The 13052-nt window shown below is 39.8% G+C and overlaps 3 non-coding genes across 3 annotated transcripts; all 3 read right to left on the bottom strand.

Annotated features, from left to right (window-relative positions):
* Positions 1-246: 246 nt before the first annotated feature.
* On the bottom strand, positions 247-328 carry TRNAL-AAG (transfer RNA leucine (anticodon AAG)). Its single transcript has one exon. It is a non-coding gene; the product is annotated as a tRNA-Leu (tRNA).
* Positions 329-6146: 5818 nt separating this feature from the next.
* On the bottom strand, positions 6147-6228 carry TRNAS-GCU (transfer RNA serine (anticodon GCU)). The gene has a single exon. It is a non-coding gene; the product is annotated as a tRNA-Ser (tRNA).
* Positions 6229-10882: 4654 nt separating this feature from the next.
* Positions 10883-10964, bottom strand: TRNAL-AAG (transfer RNA leucine (anticodon AAG)). The gene has a single exon. It is a non-coding gene; the product is annotated as a tRNA-Leu (tRNA).
* Positions 10965-13052: the final 2088 nt, after the last annotated feature.

Raw genomic sequence — 13052 nt, 5'->3', positions numbered from 1 at the left:
CAGTGACCCCTCTCGTCGCCTCTATAGTTAGACTTCAAGACAGCTGGTTTGTTTACCGATACAATTCTTGTCACCTTAGGTTGTGGTTTTTTAAAATAAGAAGGCTCGGTCCCACTGTCTGGCTACCCTTATATATATACGTCACCACTTTACATAGTCTCACCTCTCGCTATGTGGATCGTAGGTGCAGAAGGCAGAGAGTGAGACACTGATGCAGACATAATTCTTTTGTGAGTTGAAAAATACTGGCAGCGGTGGGATTCGAACCCACACCTCCAAAGAGACTGGAACCTTAATCCAGCGCCTTAGACTGCTCGGCCACACTACCCTGTGCAAACCTGTTTCTGTAAGCTTTCTGAAGTGAGATGTTCTGTTGTATAGGGGAGTTGGAGAATAAGGGTGTATAGCCTGTGAAGTGATCCTAGGAAAGTCAACGCCAACAGCAGCAGGCACGTGATACATTCAGTAGGTCAGGATTGGCCCCGGGACATGGGAGGTGTCAGGGAGTGCCAGTCCTGAGAGTCCGTAGGAAGACAACCCTTACATTGGCGTCCCGCACGCACTGCTTCTCTTTCTTTAAGGATAAGGAATCAAACTATCTACGTCCCTCAACTTACCAACCCTCCGCCTCAGGAAAGATTTTGTGATTCATGAGCAGAACCCGGCTGGCGCTGTTTACAGTAATGCCTAAGCACAGTACTCAACTCAGCGGTGTTTCCAAACTGAGCCGTTGTACTGCCGGAAATACCATGGGATATGTCATTTAACTTTCACATAAAATAGGGTTAACCCAGCCCTACCACATACTAAAAACGGAACAATAAACCAACGAGGATGGGATTCGAACCCACGCATGCAGAGCACAATAGATTAGCAGTCCATCGCCTTAACCACTCTGTCACCTCGTCTTCAAAACACCATGTTTCAGGAGTACAAAATATGGTAGCCAAAATGTGTTCTATTAGGTGATAGTTGTCTAAACATAATAAAGAGCATATATTTACAGATTGTTATGGTAACTTGTTGTCTTCAGCTTTGCTCTATACGACCTTGTTGTCCATCCCTACTTCAGCTTGAATTTATATGTTAAATGTAATGTAATCATGAAAATTACACTTTCCAAACGTGTTCTATCCATATGTGATGTACTATCACACTACCCTCAAATGAGCTAAGATTGCTTTAATTCAGTTGTACGTGGATTTAAAGTGCAATATCATACAAATATTGTACTGGTATGGCGCTTTCGAGTCTCTAGGTGTCAGTTATTGGTGGTGTGCTTACATGTCAACATTAGGCTGCAAATAGTACACAATTAAGGAAAACTGCCTTCCCATTTAATGTGCATTGTTCTGCAAAAAGTTTTAAGTAGGAGAAAGTAAAACTTAGTTTATAAAACCACCTAAACTGGGAGTATTGCCGCTACAGCTATGACACTTCAGTTTAAAAACGTTCGTGCATCAACAAGAAATATTTTTGCGCTAAATAAATTGCTGTCCGACTACTCACGTAATGCATAAAACTGAGGCAGTCGTAATTACAATACATTGAAGTAATATTTTGGTAGTTTTTGTTGACGATGACTCCGCAGCAAGCGATCAGATTACTTTTTATTAGTGAAGGCGCGTCAGAGCCTTGATAAGTAAACTTACAAGGAGACACGCCTGGGTCGATGAACCTTTTAGACCAAGTTCGGGGACTTCCCAGTACGAGATGTCTTTTGGCATCACAAATCAATAGATCTATCTCAACAACAATCGCAATAACTAATCAGCATGCTAATCAATAACCTTTAATGAGAGTCAAGAAAGTGAACACACCATGATCTTTCAGTCATGAATAACCACACCAATTTAGTTAAGTGTTAGGATATTTATTTCCCTACTGGTTACAATCTAAAGTCATTTCTGTTAATCTCATCAGCAATTCATCTCATTAGTAACTCTTCAGATTTGCAATTAGAAACGCAATTAATCAATGCATAGAGAATATTCACTCAGTATTAACACATAATTATTAAGAAGCAACTTAGCAAAGTCTCAGTAGTGCATGGTTCAACAAAGCAAAAACTCAGTCATTTGTCTATTTGCGTCAGATTTTAGTGAACACCTTAAATAACCTCGTATTAGCATCAGCATGTTGGGCTTCATGCAAAACAATTTAGCAAACACAAATTTGGAAAACATCTAACTATGGCCTCTATCAAAGAGCAGTTGGTACCTAGAAAGAAAAGGCAAACAGACAATTACAATTTTCATCAGATAGTTACCCATCCAACGGATCAGCAAACAGCGTCAGTCTTCGTCCTCGGGACATCAGTCGTTTGCATCATCAGCAAAGAAAGGACAGGGCAAAGTATCAGTATGGCACAGCTAAGGAACAAGAACTTCCCTCATATAGAGGAGAAGTAAGTATCAGGTAAGGAATAAGTAAAGGGTGGTTTAGAGTAACAGGGCGAACAAACGGCAAAGTCTCAAACGAAATGGCCTAAATGGCTCAGTAGAATGGCAAAGAATGGCTTGGAGTGGAATGTCCAATAAAGGCCTGATTTCTCCTCGGGTCATGTGGTTAAATCAAAACTGTCTAATTTACTCCTAATTCCTCAATGGATAATCATTGGTGCATCGCCATCTGTGTCCAATAATCTTCACCAGAGTTTTACACAAACCACAGTTCTCATGTCGTTGATTGGCCCATGTTATTGACGTTTTCATCGGTTGGAATGTCAGGTAAGAAAAGTTACATTTTACGCTACAGTCAGTAGTTCCATTGTTTTCTCCTACTCCAGGCAGCCTTGCACCTGTTACAAATTACACTGTTGCATTCAGCAAGAATGTCTCCTTGAGCAAGTAGGGTCCCATGAGAAAGAATTTACTACAGCTACACACATCTCTAGCTTCTGGGAAAGTACAGTTTCATGTCCTTCAGGAAAATAGCACATTGCACGTTAGAAAAAGACAGTTTAATATGAGACCAGGCAGCTAGGCACAGACCTTCGCTAAACTAAGTCCTACTGCTTAATGAACAAACTCCTAATACATAACTCCAATTTTGATATGTTAATACAAATTAAAAACATTAGTACATAATTAATTCAGCATTAATAACTTTCATTAGTCTTCGTATACATTGGTAGCCACTCCCCATGGGCACATTTCAAACGTGTGCATTATTTCTACGTTAACACATTTTTTATGCAGCTTCATTACACAATATATTGTAAGCTTTTCATGTTAATATTAATTTTAAAAGACACACTCCAGCAATCCCTCCTCTGATGACTCTTGTCATCACACAAATCTTCCCTACTAATTTTACATACTAAAATTCCCTCATATCAATCTCTTCCCTTCTTGGTTTCCCCTTTGATCTTGCCCTGAATAATTTTTCCCTTTGTTTTTCTTCCCTCCTCCTATTATTATTCGCCATCTTCAATTTTATTCTTTTACTAATTTTACATGCCACCCATGATCCAAATAAGCAATCTATAACAATCAATATCCCCTGTATTATTTTAGACAATATCCCATGCCAAATGTTACTAATCCAATTTCCCACTGAAGCAAATCCTTTCCCAACCTTTTTCCAAACACCTGGTTCTTTCAAATCCTTCAAGTCCGTACTATCCCTAGTCAAGTTAGTAAGCATACTTCTAATCTCATTACTATTATCTGGTATGTAAGCGCAACAATTACACCCATTGAGCAATCTACAAACTCTGCCATTTTTCACTAAAAGAATGTCTAAAGCAAGCCTGTTTTGAAGAGTCATAGCCCCCTCCGCAGCAAGTTCAGTATCCATCAGGAGTATAGCCCCTGAAAAGTTTGTCAGCATGTTATCCTCAATAGTAGACAACTTTTGAATCTTTATGGAGTTCATAATAACTCCCACTGAAGAAATTATCATCCCAAATATGTCTCCTACTACACCAGCAGCAGTCTCTTTCTTATGTCTAGTACGATGTAATTCAGACAATTTTGGTAACCTTTTCAAATCGTCAAGTTGATATATCTTTGGGAAAACTATCCCCAAATAACATGTCCCATACTATCCCTTTGGAAGACGGTAATAAGCATTAAGTCCACATATATAATAAATCCCGGGGATTGCTGGATCCTGTCCATTTAACATGAACGTCCATTTACTCTGAAACAAAAACACACGCTTACATTCACTCATTCCCACAAACACATTGTCATAGTATGATTTGGTCTTGGATATGCAAAGCTTTCCTACATGTAGTGCGTCTAAAGCTAACTTCCCTTGTTCTCTAATTGCACTATAACCGTCACTACTAGCAAAGGCCCGTTGCTGTAATCCTTTCTCTAGTTTACCCTTCAATGCCCTTCTTCTCTCTTCCGTGTGATCTAAAAAGCTTTTCTCTACAGGTGTAAGCAAACATGTCAAATTATTGTGGTGTGCATAAGATGTACTAATTGTTAATGTCCCCTGAAAGAATCCTTTAACTAACTTTATGCTATAGTACTTAGCTACCCCACTCACATCCTCTATGATAGGCACATTAGAAAACACAAGATCATGATTTGAGTAAAAATATTGAATCTCTTCCTGGTTATAGAATCTTGTTAGTAACAGACTACAACGTATCCCATATGTTAATGACAGTCTATGATAGGTAACCCCCTCTTGTACCGAAACAGGAATCTGTGTACACACAATACAATCTTTTGCATCCATTGTGTCAACATACTCACTCAGCAAGCGATAGAACACATCAGTGGATAGTTCCCCTTTCGAGTTAGTTCCCTCATGCAAGTATCTTGTATCCAGCTCAAACCTCTCCCAGGCTGTTAGTGCAGTGGTAGTCTCAGGAATTGTAGCATTGTTAGTCCCACTTTTATCCATTAGTGTCATACTCACAACCACGACCCTAATGAATATTTATTACATGAACCTTTTTTACAAAAGTATTTGGTTCAAGTAAACTTAAAGTGTTGGGATTCAAGCCCACGGCTCCAGAGAGACTGGAGCCTAAATCTAGCCAGTTTAGCCTGCTCAGCCACGCTACCTCACATGTACAAGCTCACAACTATAGTAACTTGGCCAAACACTGTGGACACCCGCTGTGGTGACCTGGCTATGCAGGGTAACGCAGCATTCACCGACAGTTGAGCGAGTTACAGGTGAAAAGCAAAGTATAATAACTGTCTGCATATAATATATGTCTTTCCTTATTTATTCTTCTTCCCCATTGTATGTTTGCTCTCTGCTTTAGAAACGCGAGCTGTCATCACTGCAAGGAAACGTATCACACAGCGTTCTACTGTTTACACTCACTGAACTTTCAGCATCACAGTGACCCCTCTCGTCGCCTCTATAGTTAGACTTCAAGACAGCTGGTTTGTTTACCGATACAATTCTTGTCTCCTTAGGTTGTGGTTTTTTAAAATAAGAAGGCTCGGTCCCACTGTCTGGCTACCCTTATATATATACGTCACCACTTTACATAGTCTCACCTCTCGCTATGTGGATCCTAGGTGCAGAAGGCAGAGAGTGAGACACTGATGCAGACAAAATACGTTTGAGAGTTGAAAAATACTGGCAGCGGTGAAATTCGAACCCACGCCTCCAAAGAGACTGGAGCCTTAATCCAGTGCCTTAGACCGCTCAGCCACACTACCCTGTGCAAACCTGTTTCTGTAAGCTTTCTGAAGTGAGATGTTCTATTGTAGAGGGGAGTTGGAGAATAAGGGTGTATAGCCTGTGAAGTGATCTAGGAAAGTCAACGCCAACAGCAACAGGCACGTGATACATTCAGTAGGTCAGGATTGGTCCCGGGCCATGGGAGGTGTCAGGGAGCGCCAGTCCTGAGAGTCCGTAGGAAGACAACCCTTACATTGGCGTCCCGCACGCGCTGCTTCTCTTTCTTTAACGATAAGGAATCAAACTATCTACGTCCCTCAACTTTCCAACCCTCCGCCTCAGGAAAGATTTTGTGATTCATGAGCAGAACCCGGCTGGCGCTGTTTACAGTAATGCCTAAGCACAGTACTCAACTGAGCGGTGTTTCCAAACTGAGCCGTTGTACTGCCGGAAATACCATGGGATATGTCATTTAACTTTCACATAAAATAGGGTTAATCCAGCCCTACCACATACTAAAATCTGAGAACGGAACAATAAACCAACGAGGATGGGATTCGAACCCACGCGTTCAGGGCACAATGGATTAGCAGTCCATCGCCTTAACCACTCGGCCACCTCGTCTTCAAAACACCATGTTTCAGGAGTACAAAATATGGTAGCCAAAATGTGTTCTATTAGGTGATAGTTGTCTAAACATAATAAAGAGCATATATTTACAGATTGTTATGGTAACTTGTTGTCTTCAGCTTTGCTCTATACGACCTTGTTGTCCATCCCTACTTCAGCTTGAATTTATATGTTAAATGTAATGTAATCATGAAAATTACACTTTCCAAACGTGTTCTATCCATATGTGATGTACTATCACACTACCCTCAAATGAGCTAAGATTGCTTTAATTCAGTTGTACGTGGATTTAAAGTGCAACATCATACAAATATTGTACTGGTATGTCGCTTTCGAGTCTCTAGGTGTCAGTTATTGGTGGTGTGCTTACATGTCAACATTAGGCAGCAAATAGTACACAATTAAGGAAAACTGCCTCCCCATTTAATGTGCATTGTTCTGCAAAAAGTTTTAAGTAGGAGAAAGTAAAACTTAGTTTATAAAACCACCTAAACTGGGAGTATTGCCGCTACAGCTATGACACTTCAGTTTAAAAACGTACGTGCATCAACAAGAAATATTTTTGCGCTAAATAAATTGCTGTCCGACTACTCACGTAATGCATAAAACTGAGGCAGTCGTAATTACAATACATTGAAGTAATATTTTGGTAGTTTTTGTTGACGATGACTCCGCAGCAAGCGATCAGATTACTTTTTATTAGTGAAGGTGCGTCAGAGCCTTGATAAGTAAACTTACAAGGAGACACGCCTAGGTCGATGAACCTTTTAGACCAGGTTCGGGGACTTCCCAGTACGAGATGTCTTTTGGCATCACAAATCAATAGATCAATATCTCAACAACAATCGCAATAACTAATCAGCATGCTAATCAATAACCTTTAATGAGAGTCAATAAAGTGAACACACCATGATATTTCAGTCATGAATAACCACACCAATTTAGTTAAGTGTTAGGATATTTATTTCCCTACTGGTTACAATCTAAAGTCATTTCTGTTAATCTCATCAGCAATTCATCTCATTAGTAACTCTTCAGATTTGCAATTAGAAATGCAATTAATCAATGCATAGAGAATATTCACTCAGTATTAACACATAATTATTAAGAAGCAACTTAGCAAAGTCTCAGTAGTGCATGGTTCAACAAAGCAAGAACTCAGTCATTTGTCTATTTGCGTCAGATTTTAGTGAACACCTTAAATAACCTCGTATTAGCATCAGCATGTTGGGCTTCATGCAAAACAATTTAGCAAACACAAATTTGGAAAACATCTAACTATGGCCTCTATCAAAGAGCAGTTGGTACCTAGAAAGAAAAGGCAAACAGACAATTACAATTTTCATCAGATAGTTACCCATCCAACGGATCAGCAAACAGCGTCAGTCTCCGTCCTCGGGACATCAGTCGTTTGCATCATCAGCAAAGAAAGGACAGGGCAAAGTATCAGTATGGCATAGCTAAGGAACAAGAACTTCCCTCATATAGAGGAGAAGTAAGTATCAGGTAAGGAATAAGTAAAGGGTGGTTTAGAGTAACAGGGCGAACAAACGGCAAAGTCTCAAACGAAATGGCCTAAATGGCTCAGTACAATGGCAAAGAATGGCTTGGAGTGGAATGTCCAATAAATGCCTGATTTCTCCTCGGGTCATGTGGTTAAATCAAAGCTGTCTAATTTACTCCTAATTCCTCAATGGATAATCATTGGTGCATCGCCATCTCTGTCCAATAATCTTCACCAGAGTTTTACACAAACCACAGTTCTCATGTCGTTGATTGGCCCATGTTATTGATGTTTTCATCGGTTGGAATGTCAGGTAAGAAAAGTTACATTTTACGCTACAGTCAGTAGTTCCATTGTTTTCTCCTACTCCAGGCAGCCTTGCACCTGTTACAAATTACACTGTTGCATTCAGCAAGAATGTCTCCTTGAGCAAGTAGGGTCCCATGAGAAAGAATTTACTACAGCTACACACATCTCTAGCTTCTGGGAAAGTACAGTTTCATGTCCTTCAGAAAAATAGCACATTGCACGTTAGAAAAAGACAGTTTAATATGAGACCAGGCAGCTAGGCACAGACCTTCGCTAAACTAAGGCCTACTGCTTAATGAACAAACTCCTAATACATAACTCCAATTTTGATATTTTAATACAAATTAAAAACAGTAGTACATAATTAATTCAGCATTAATAACTTTCATTAGTCTTCGTATACATTGGTAGCCACTCTCCATGGGCACATTTCAAACGTGTGCATTATTTCTACGTTAACACATTTATAATGCAGCTTCATTACACAATATATTGTAAGCTTTTCATGTTAATATTAATTTTAAAAGACACACTCCAGCAATCCCTCCTCTGATGACTCTTGACATCACACAAATCTTCCCTACTAATTTTACATACTAAAATTCCCTCATATCAATCTCTTCCCTTCTTGGTTTCCCCTTTGATCTTGCCCTGAATAATGTTTCCCTTTGTTTTTCTTCCCTCCTCCTATTATTTTTCGCCATCTTCAATTTTATTCTTTTACTAATTTTACATGCCACCCATGATCCAAATAAGCAATCTATAACAATCAATATCCCCTGTATTATTTTAGACAATATCCCATGCCAAATGATACTAATCCAATTTCCCACTGAAGCAAATCCTTTCCCAACCTTTTTCCAAACACCTGGTTCTTTCAAATCCTTCAAGTCCGTACTATCCCTAGTCAAGTTAGTAAGCATACTTCTAATCTCATTACTATTATCTGGTATGTAAGCGCAACAATTACACCCATTGAGCAATCTACAAACTCTGCCATTTTTCACTAAAAGAATGTCTAAAGCAAGCCTGTTTTGAAGAGTCATAGCCCCCTCCGCAGCAAGTTCAGTATCCATCAGGAGTATAGCCCCTGAAAAGTTTGTCAGCATGTTATCCTCAATAGTAGACAACTTTTGAATCTTTATGGAGTTCATAATAACTCCCACTGAAGAAATTATCGTCCCAAATATGTCTCCTACTACACCAGCAGCAGTCTCTTTCTTATGTCTAGTACAATGTAATTCAGACAATTTTGGTAACCTTTTCAAATCGTCAAGTTGATATATCTTTGGGAAAACTATCCCCAAATAACATGTCCCATACTATCCCTTTGGAAGACGGTAATAAGCATTAAGTCCACATATATAATAAATCCCGGGGATTGCTGGATCCTGTCCATTTAACATGAACGTACATTTACCCTGAAACAAAAACAAACGCGTACATTCACTCATTCCCACAAACACATTGTCATAGTATGATTTGGTCTTGGATATGCAAAGCTTTCCTACATGTAGTGCTTCTAAAGCTAACTTCACTTGTTCTCTAATTGCACTATAACCGTCACTACTAGCAAAGGCCCGTTGCTGTAATCCTTTCTCTAGTTTACCCTTCAATGCCCTTCTTCTCTCTTCCGTGTGATCTAAAAAGCTTTTCTCTACAGGTGTAAGCAAACATGTCAAATTATTGTGGTGTGCATAAGATGTACTAATTGTTAATGTCGCCTGAAAGAATCCTTTAACTAACTTTATGCTATAGTACTTAGCTACCCCACTCACATCCTCTATGATAGGCACATTAGAAAACACAAGATCATGATTTGAGTAAAAATATTGAATCTCTTCCTGGTTATAGAATCTTGTTAGTAACAGACTACAACGTATCCCATATGGTAATGACAGTCTATGATAGGTAACCCCCTCTTGTACCGAAACAGGAATCTGTGTACACACAAAACAATCTTTTGCAACCATTGTGTCAACATACTCACTCAGCAAGCAATAGAAAACATCAGTGGATAGTTCCCCTTTCGAGTTAGTTCCCTCATGCAAGTATCCTGTATCCAGCTCAAACCTCTCCCAGGCTGTTAGTGCAGTGGTAGTCTCAGGAATTGTAGCATTGTTAGTCCCACTTTTATTCATTAGTGTCATACTCACAACCACGACCCTAATGAATATTTATTACATGAACCTTTTTTGCAAAAGTATTTGGTTCAAGTAAACTTAAAGTGTTGGGATTCAAGCCCACGGCTCCAGAGAGACTGGAGCCTAAATCTAGCCAGTTTAGCCTGCTCAGCCACGCTACCTCACATGTACAAGCTCACAACTATAGTAACTTGGCCAAACACTGTGGACACCCGCTGTGGTGACCTGGCTATGCTGGGTAACGCAGCATTCACCGACAGTTGAGCGAGTTACAGGTGAAAAGCAAAGTATAATAACTGTCTGCATATAATATATGTCTTTCCTTATTTATTCTTCTTCCCCATTGTATGTTTGCTCTCTGCTTTAGAAACGCGAGCTGTCCTCACTGCAAGGAAACGTATCACACAGCGTTCTACTGTTTACACTCACTGAACTTTCAGCATCACAGTGACCCCTCTCGTCGCCTCTATAGTTAGACTTCAAGACAGCTGGTTTGTTTACCGATACAATTCTTGTCACCTTAGGTTGTGGTTTTTTAAAATAAGAAGGCTCGGTCCCACTGTCTGGCTACCCTTATATATATACGTCACCACTTTACATAGTCTCACCTCTCGCTATGTGGATCGTAGGTGCAGAAGGCAGAGAGTGAGACACTGATGCAGACATAATTCTTTTGTGAGTTGAAAAATACTGGCAGCGGTGGGATTCGAACCCACACCTCCAAAGAGACTGGAACCTTAATCCAGCGCCTTAGACTGCTCGGCCACACTACCCTGTGCAAACCTGTTTCTGTAAGCTTTCTGAAGTGAGATGTTCTGTTGTATAGGGGAGTTGGAGAATAAGGGTGTATAGCCTGTGAAGTGATCCTAGGAAAGTCAACGCCAACAGCAGCAGGCACGTGATACATTCAGTAGGTCAGGATTGGCCCCGGGCCATGGGAGGTGTCAGGGAGTGCCAGTCCTGAGAGTCCGTAGGAAGACAACCCTTACATTGGCGTCCCGCACGCACTGCTTCTCTTTCTTTAAGGATAAGGAATCAAACTATCTACGTCCCTCAACTTACCAACCCTCCGCCTCAGGAAAGATTTTGTGATTCATGAGCAGAACCCGGCTGGCGCTGTTTACAGTAATGCCTAAGCACAGTACTCAACTGAGCGGTGTTTCCAAACTGAGCCGTTGTACTGCCGGAAATACCATGGGATATGTCATTTAACTTTCACATAAAATAGGGTTAACCCAGCCCTACCACATACTAAAAACGGAACAATAAACCAACGAGGATGGGATTCGAACCCACGCATGCAGAGCACAATAGATTAGCAGTCCATCGCCTTAACCACTCTGTCACCTCGTCTTCAAAACACCATGTTTCAGGAGTACAAAATATGGTAGCCAAAATGTGTTCTATTAGGTGATAGTTGTCTAAACATAATAAAGAGCATATATTTACAGATTGTTATGGTAACTTGTTGTCTTCAGCTTTGCTCTATACGACCTTGTTGTCCATCCCTACTTCAGCTTGAATTTATATGTTAAATGTAATGTAATCATGAAAATTACACTTTCCAAACGTGTTCTATCCATATGTGATGTACTATCACACTACCCTCAAATGAGCTAAGATTGCTTTAATTCAGTTGTACGTGGATTTAAAGTGCAATATCATACAAATATTGTACTGGTATGGCGCTTTCGAGTCTCTAGGTGTCAGTTATTGGTGGTGTGCTTACATGTCAACATTAGGCTGCAAATAGTACACAATTAAGGAAAACTGCCTTCCCATTTAATGTGCATTGTTCTGCAAAAAGTTTTAAGTAGGAGAAAGTAAAACTTAGTTTATAAAACCACCTAAACTGGGAGTATTGCCGCTACAGCTATGACACTTCAGTTTAAAAACGTTCGTGCATCAACAAGAAATATTTTTGCGCTAAATAAATTGCTGTCCGACTACTCACGTAATGCATAAAACTGAGGCAGTCGTAATTACAATACATTGAAGTAATATTTTGGTAGTTTTTGTTGACGATGACTCCGCAGCAAGCGATCAGATTACTTTTTATTAGTGAAGGCGCGTCAGAGCCTTGATAAGTAAACTTACAAGGAGACACGCCTGGGTCGATGAACCTTTTAGACCAAGTTCGGGGACTTCCCAGTACGAGATGTCTTTTGGCATCACAAATCAATAGATCTATCTCAACAACAATCGCAATAACTAATCAGCATGCTAATCAATAACCTTTAATGAGAGTCAAGAAAGTGAACACACCATGATCTTTCAGTCATGAATAACCACACCAATTTAGTTAAGTGTTAGGATATTTATTTCCCTACTGGTTACAATCTAAAGTCATTTCTGTTAATCTCATCAGCAATTCATCTCATTAGTAACTCTTCAGATTTGCAATTAGAAACGCAATTAATCAATGCATAGAGAATATTCACTCAGTATTAACACATAATTATTAAGAAGCAACTTAGCAAAGTCTCAGTAGTGCATGGTTCAACAAAGCAAAAACTCAGTCATTTGTCTATTTGCGTCAGATTTTAGTGAACACCTTAAATAACCTCGTATTAGCATCAGCATGTTGGGCTTCATGCAAAACAATTTAGCAAACACAAATTTGGAAAACATCTAACTATGGCCTCTATCAAAGAGCAGTTGGTACCTAGAAAGAAAAGGCAAAGAGACAATTACAATTTTCATAAGATAGTTACCCATCCAACGGATCAGCAAACAGCGTCAGTCTTCGTCCTCGGGACATCAGTCGTTTGCATCATCAGCAAAGAAAGGACAGGGCAAAGTATCAGTATGGCATAGCTAAGGAACAAGAACTTCCCTCATATAGAGGAGAAGTAAGTATC

The sequence above is a fragment of the Pleurodeles waltl genome, chromosome 12, assembly GCF_031143425.1.
Source record: "Pleurodeles waltl isolate 20211129_DDA chromosome 12, aPleWal1.hap1.20221129, whole genome shotgun sequence".
In the NCBI taxonomy this organism is placed as follows: domain Eukaryota; kingdom Metazoa; phylum Chordata; class Amphibia; order Caudata; family Salamandridae; genus Pleurodeles; species Pleurodeles waltl.
Note: the sequence above shows the minus strand (reverse complement) of the source record. Positions and strands in the feature narration are given on the sequence as shown.